Source organism: Alligator sinensis, unplaced genomic scaffold, assembly GCF_000455745.1.
Source record: "Alligator sinensis unplaced genomic scaffold, ASM45574v1 scaffold353_1, whole genome shotgun sequence".
Lineage (NCBI taxonomy): Eukaryota > Metazoa > Chordata > Crocodylia > Alligatoridae > Alligator > Alligator sinensis.
The window spans coordinates 1754853-1761039 of record NW_005842075.1 but is presented as its reverse complement, the minus strand read 5'-3'; the positions used below and the strand labels follow the sequence as shown (position 1 = coordinate 1761039).

The following is a 6187-nucleotide window of genomic DNA, read 5'->3' as shown; positions in this document are numbered from 1 at the left end:
GGAAAGAGAAAATCAAACTTTCTTTTAATATCTGTTAAACCATTTTTGTAGACTGAGCAGTTATAAACCAGGATTCACTTCACAGCATGTATATGTCCTTGTGAGATTCCACTTGCCTCCAAGGAGTTTGCTGCTTGACTGGCATATTAGGAGTGTTAAAAAGGGGGGAAACTGTAATGGAAGCCTGACATTGGGTTTTAGGCTTTTTTAGCTTGCATAAAGATATGTGTGTCTTATTCCCAGGTGTCTCATAATTTTTTTCATATTCATATATGTGTGTGTGTGTGTGTACACATGAACATTTCATATATCTATATACACAAAAACACATATATACATATATATACCTTCTTCATTTTATATAATACACACATACAAACATGCACATGAATAAAATGAAAAAACATACGTATGTACACACAGATATATACATATACACACACTTTCATATATCCTATATATGACTACACATGCGCACACATGGTCTCACCCATATATTTTGCATATACCTATGACAAGGCAGAGGAACCTTAACTAAAGGCTATTTAACAGAGGGTTCACAAAAGTAGTTATTCATTATCAGGGAAAGGAACAGTCGACTATTTTTCAGAGATAAATGTGCATATTCTTGGCATTTGCCATCTGTTAAACTTTTAACAAAAATCAGGAAGGATGAATTTTAAAATGATAGCAGACTGGAGGCTCCATATTGCAAGGAAACTCTTGCTACCACATCTACTTATACCAAAGAAAACAGAACTAGCCACAGTAGCAAGAATGAAACAGGAGCAAGCTCACAAACAGGGAAGAATTGGTGGGAAATGTAGTAGAGCAGGGGTTTTTAATCTTTTTTAATAAGTGTACCCCTGGTGGCTGGAGGCAGAACAGGGGCGGGGGGCATGCACAACTGGACACGGAGCAGTGGCTACATGGGGTGGTGGGTGGCAGTGGCAGCCACCATGTGCAAGCTTCCCCACATTGTCCTGTGTCTGGCCAGCTGGGCGGTGCCTGTGCAGCCCGCAGAGGAGCGCCACTGCCCTTGCCCCACCTCCAGCCCTGCTTCTGGGAGGCAGCAGCGCAGGGTGGTGGTGCTTCGTCCCTGCCTGCCTGTGCGTACCCCCTAGAGCCTTCCCAAGTACCCCCAGGAGTACGCGTACCCTTGGTTGACAACCCCTGTAGTAGTGGATGGCAACTTTGGGCAGCAGCAACCATGAGATGATGGAGTTGAGGATCCTGAGGAAAGGAAGGAAGGAGAGCAGCAGAATAAGGAGCCTAGACTACAGAAAAGCAGACTCTGACTCGCTCAGGGAACTGATGGGCAGGATCCCATGGGCAGTCAGTCTGAGGGGGAAAGGAATTCAGAAGAACTGCTGTATTTTAAAGAAACCTTACTGAGGGCGCAGGAACATACCATCCCAATGTACAAGTATGGCATAAGACCAGCTTGGCTTGGCAGGGAACTTTTCAGTGAGCTAAAATACAAAAAGGGAGCTTACAACAAATGAAGAGAGACAAATGGCTAGGAAGGAGTATAAGAGCACTGCTCGGGCATGCAGGGATAAAATCAGGAAGGCCAAAGTGCTACTGGAGTTGAAGCTAGCAAGGGATATGAAGGTTAACAAGAAGGGTTTCTCCACATATGTCAGCAACAAAAGGAAAATCAGGGAAAGTATGAGTCCCTTACTGAATGGGAGAATCTACCTAGTGATAGATGATGCAGAAAAGCAAAAGCCTGATGTACTCTATGCCTTTTTTATTTCAGTCTTCACAGGCAAGGACAGCTCCCAGACTACAGCACCTGGCAGCACAGCTTGGGGAGGAGGTGAGCCGCCAACAGTGGTGAAAGAGCAGGTTAGGGACTGTTTAGAAAAGTTGGACATGTACAAGTCCATGTGGCTGGATGCAATGTAACTGAGGGTGCTAAACGAGTTGGCTGATGTGACTGCAGAGACTCTGGAGATTATTTTTGAAAACTCGTGGCAATCAGGAAAGGTGCCAGATGATTGGAAAATGGCAAATATAGCGCCCCATCTTTAAGAAAGGGAAGAAGGATCTATTGACTGGTTAACCTCACCAGTCCCTAGAAAAGCACGGAGCAGATCCTCAAGGAATCTATTCTAAGCACTCAGAGGAAAAAAAGGTGATTAGGAACAGTTAGCATGGATTCACCAAGGGCAAGTCATACCTGACTAAACTGACTGCCTTCTGTGATGAGATGACTGGCTCAGTGGATGCAGGGAAAGCAGTGGACATGATATACCTTGACTTTAGCAAAGCTTTTGATATGGTCTCCCACAACATTCTTGCAAGCAAGTTAAGGAAGTATGGAGAAAACCAGCTGGCTTGTCAGGCTCAATGGCTTGATGTCTAACTGGCAGCCAGTATCAAGTGGAGTATCCCACGAGTCAGTCCTGGGGCTGGTTTTGTTCAGTATCTTCATCAACAACCTGGAAGATGGGATGGAATGTACCCTCAGGAAGTTTGCGGATGACACCAAGATGCGGAGAGTAGTAGATATGCTGGAGGGTAGGGTTAGGATTTGGAGAAACCTAGACAAATTGGAGGATTGGGCCAAAAGAAATCTCATGAAGTTCAATAAGGTCAAGTGCAAAGTCCTGAGCTAAGGACAAAAAAATCTCATGTACCGGTACAGGCTGGGGATGGACTGGCTAAGCAGCAGCACTGCAGAAAAGGACCTGGGGGTTAGAGTGGACAGTAGGCTGAATATAAGCCAAGTGTGCCCTTGTTGCAAAGAAGGCTAGCAGCATACCGGGCTGCATTAGTAGAAGCATTGCCTACAGATCAAGGGAAGTGACTCTTCCTCTCTGTTTGGTACGAGTGAGGCCACATCTGCAGTACTAGGTCCAGTTTTGAGCCCCCCACTACAGAAAGGATGTGGACAAATTTGAGTGAGTCTAGTAGAGGGCAACAAATATGGTGAGGGGGCTGGGGCACATGACTATGGAGAGAGGCTGAGTGAACTGGGCTGATTTAGTCTGGAGAAGAGAAAACTGAGGGGGGATTTAACAGCAGTCTTCTACTACCTGAAGCGGGGTTCCAAAGAGGATGGAGCTCAGCTGTTCTCAGTGGTGGTGGTGGCAGGTAACAGAACAAGGAGCAATGGTCTCAAGTTGTAGCAAGGGAAATTTAGGTTAGATATAAGGAAAAGCTCACTCAGTAGGAGGGTTGTAAAGCACTGGAACAGGCTATCCAGAAAAGTTGTGGAATCTCTATCCTTAGATGTTTTTAAGACCTGGGCAGACAAATCCTTGACTGAGATGATATAGTGGGAGATGGTACTGCTTTGAGCAGAGGGCTGGACTAGATGACCTCCTGAAGTCCCTTCCAACCCTAATTTTCTATGATTCTATATGTTTCTAAGTATTTGCAAGATCAGGCATAGGGCCTGATCTTGCAAATACTTAGAAACATATAGAATAAAAACACATAAAAACAGTCAGCACCACCAGCAACATATACAGAAACAAGGCTTGAAGACAGTCAGGTTGTAGTGACTCCTAAAAAAATAACACCTTCTGAAATTAACCAGTTGTAGACATATTGACATAATTAGTGAACCACCACATGAGAAGGAAGAAAAATGATATAGTAAGAGACAGATGGAGATCCCAGATGAAGAGCAACATTCAAATGCTTTTAAGTTAATGTATCATGGTTCTTCTCTCAGAGAAACAATGAGAAGTTAAAAAGATGTGTTTTCAAACTGCTGAAAATGTATTGGTAGTCCCTAACATCTGGCAATTATTTCAGATCACTTTCGGATCTGCACAGAATTATTGCATTCAAATACTTTCAAAGAAAAACTGGATGAAAGGTGAAATTCATTAAGAATGAGCAGTCTTCTTTCGCTTCCAGGTGCAAAGTCTGCATGCACTGCTAGTGTGTCTGCAGTCTTCCCACCAAGGCTGTCCCTCCCCTGTTAGAACAATATTCATCAGTATTCCTTTGATCAGAGGGAGATCCAGTGAAACGCTGTAAACTGCTTTTATACTTCAAAAATGTACTATGATGCAATGAGAAATAGAAGCATTATTAGAATCATTAAAAGCTATGTAGAGCAGCCTACGAAAACACATCCTGCAGTCAGTAATATTTCCTGAGTTGTAAGTAGATTAATTAAACAAAATGGTAGAAGAACTGTTGAATATAAGAAACAGCAGAAGAGCAGAAAGTAAACTTCCCAGAACAGTGTTTATAAGATCTGTTTTTTCCTTCTGTACAGCTGGTACAATCACCACACAATGTATGTACACACTGTTTTAAATAACATACTAATCTAATTAAATACCTGAGCAACAAACTAAAGAATAAATTACTGTATAATCCATTGCCACAGTGATCTGTATAGTTTTTTATAGAGTAGAAGAGGAGGAAAATGGGAAACCAAATGCAACTTTACCATGTGCTCATACAAAGGTGGCTAGCTAGGATTAATTAGATTAGTACTGAATAAGCAATGCACTATGAAGCTATCAAATTTATGCTCTGCTGGGCAGGCTCCTCAGTGAATCCAGCATTAGACAAGGAAAACTACTTAATTTAAATCTAAGATAAGTTAACAGAATGATGAACATGAGCATTAAACAAGGCAAAAGGTGAATGAATAAGGCACCCAAAGGAAGATTTTAGTCAGTTAATTCCTTAATTCTGTTCTTGTAATGAAGGGTAACAAAAAGCAAGATAACACATTGTATGGAAAAGAAAAATTTAAAAACAAATACGCAGACATAGCAAACTGACAACAACTTACTGATAAGCCTAAAGCTTTGCATATTTCTTAAAAAGACTGACTGACTGATGCTAGAAGACCACCCAGTTCCCACAGATAGAGCTGGTGAATTAGGGATTCCCAAATGTTCTTTCCTTATTTCAAGAGATAAGGAAAGCATAGCAATCCTAAAGTCAATTCTTCACTGGTTGTGATTCCTGCATGCCATGTGGCCATTGTTAATAAACCAATCTTGATGTTAACATTTGTTCTGCATCCTGATTTTCACTTTGGTTGTGTATCCAAGACGAGACTGATTGTCTTTCCCATTCTGTGACAGACATGTGATCCTGACCAACATGTGGTCCACACTGAGCATGTGCCCTTCTTGTAGCCAGAGCTAGCTGGGCCAGATAAACCACAATTTGACTTCGGGTACATTGGCCCCACTGAAAACCAGGGCAAGCTGCATTCATGCACATCTCAGGTGAGGGTGTTTTTGCCTGGACAAACTTCCTTCCTGGTGACAAGCTGTTTAGCAGAATTTTCAGATTTGCTGGAATCTGACAGGGCCACACTGTGAGTGCTTCTGCCATGGCCTTGAACTTGCAATCTGTGGGCTGTCAACCCTGTGCCTTAGCACCTGCACCACCCCAGTGCCCCCCCCCCACAGAAGTAAAACAAGCTCAGATGACAGGAGCATACCATCTTCATTTAAAGCAGCGGTTCTCAGCCTCTTTTGTACCAGGACCCATTTGTAAACACCAATGGCCAGCTCCTCACTCTGGACCCACTGCCCCCACCCCAGACCCCAACCTCACAGTGTGTGGGGCAGCGGTGGGTGTGTGGGGCATAGGGGGACTCAAGCAGAGGCTGGAGCTCTGCCAGCCTGCAAAGGAAAGCGTTTCCCACGTTTTGCCTCTTTAAAGGAGAAACCATGTTTAAAGTTGGTTCGCAACCCTTTCATATATTCATAGTTTCATAGTTATTAGGGGCTGGAAGGGACCTTACAGATCATGGGGTCCAGCCCCCCTGTACTTGGGGGGCATTTTCGTGACCCCCTTTTGGGTCATGCCCCACGGGTTGATTTCAGGTAATTCAAGATCCTAAAAACTGGTACCCAAAGGAAGCTATAGCTACTCTGGGATGAAGTGAATGGTACCGCTCCCCAGTGTGGGCCCCTAGGCCAGCTGGCCCCCATCCCGCCACTCACCCATCTGAAGCCCAAGGTGGCCCTGATCCTGCCAAACCCAGAGCAAACCAGGCCCGCCTCAGAGCCTTGTGCTTTAAAATGAGACAAGTGGCCTTTTCCCAAGGAGTGAAGAAGGGCTTCCCCACAGCCCTGGCACAAAGCGGAGGGGCTGGTGCCAGGCACTTCCCTCCCGATGCGAGCCCGAACTCACCAGCGGCCCGCCTGTCCCCGCCATCCCCGGGGCCCCACGGCGGACCTCCTGGTGG

The 6187-nt window shown here is 44.5% G+C and overlaps 1 long non-coding RNA gene across 1 annotated transcript in view; it reads right to left on the bottom strand.

The window, feature by feature from the left end:
- LOC112550302 overlaps positions 1-6187 on the bottom strand; it is a 15613-nt gene extending 9426 nt beyond the window's left edge. The window contains exon 1 of the long non-coding RNA XR_003094076.1: positions 6133-6187. This is a non-coding gene — a long non-coding RNA (uncharacterized LOC112550302). The remainder of the gene's footprint in view (positions 1-6132) is intronic.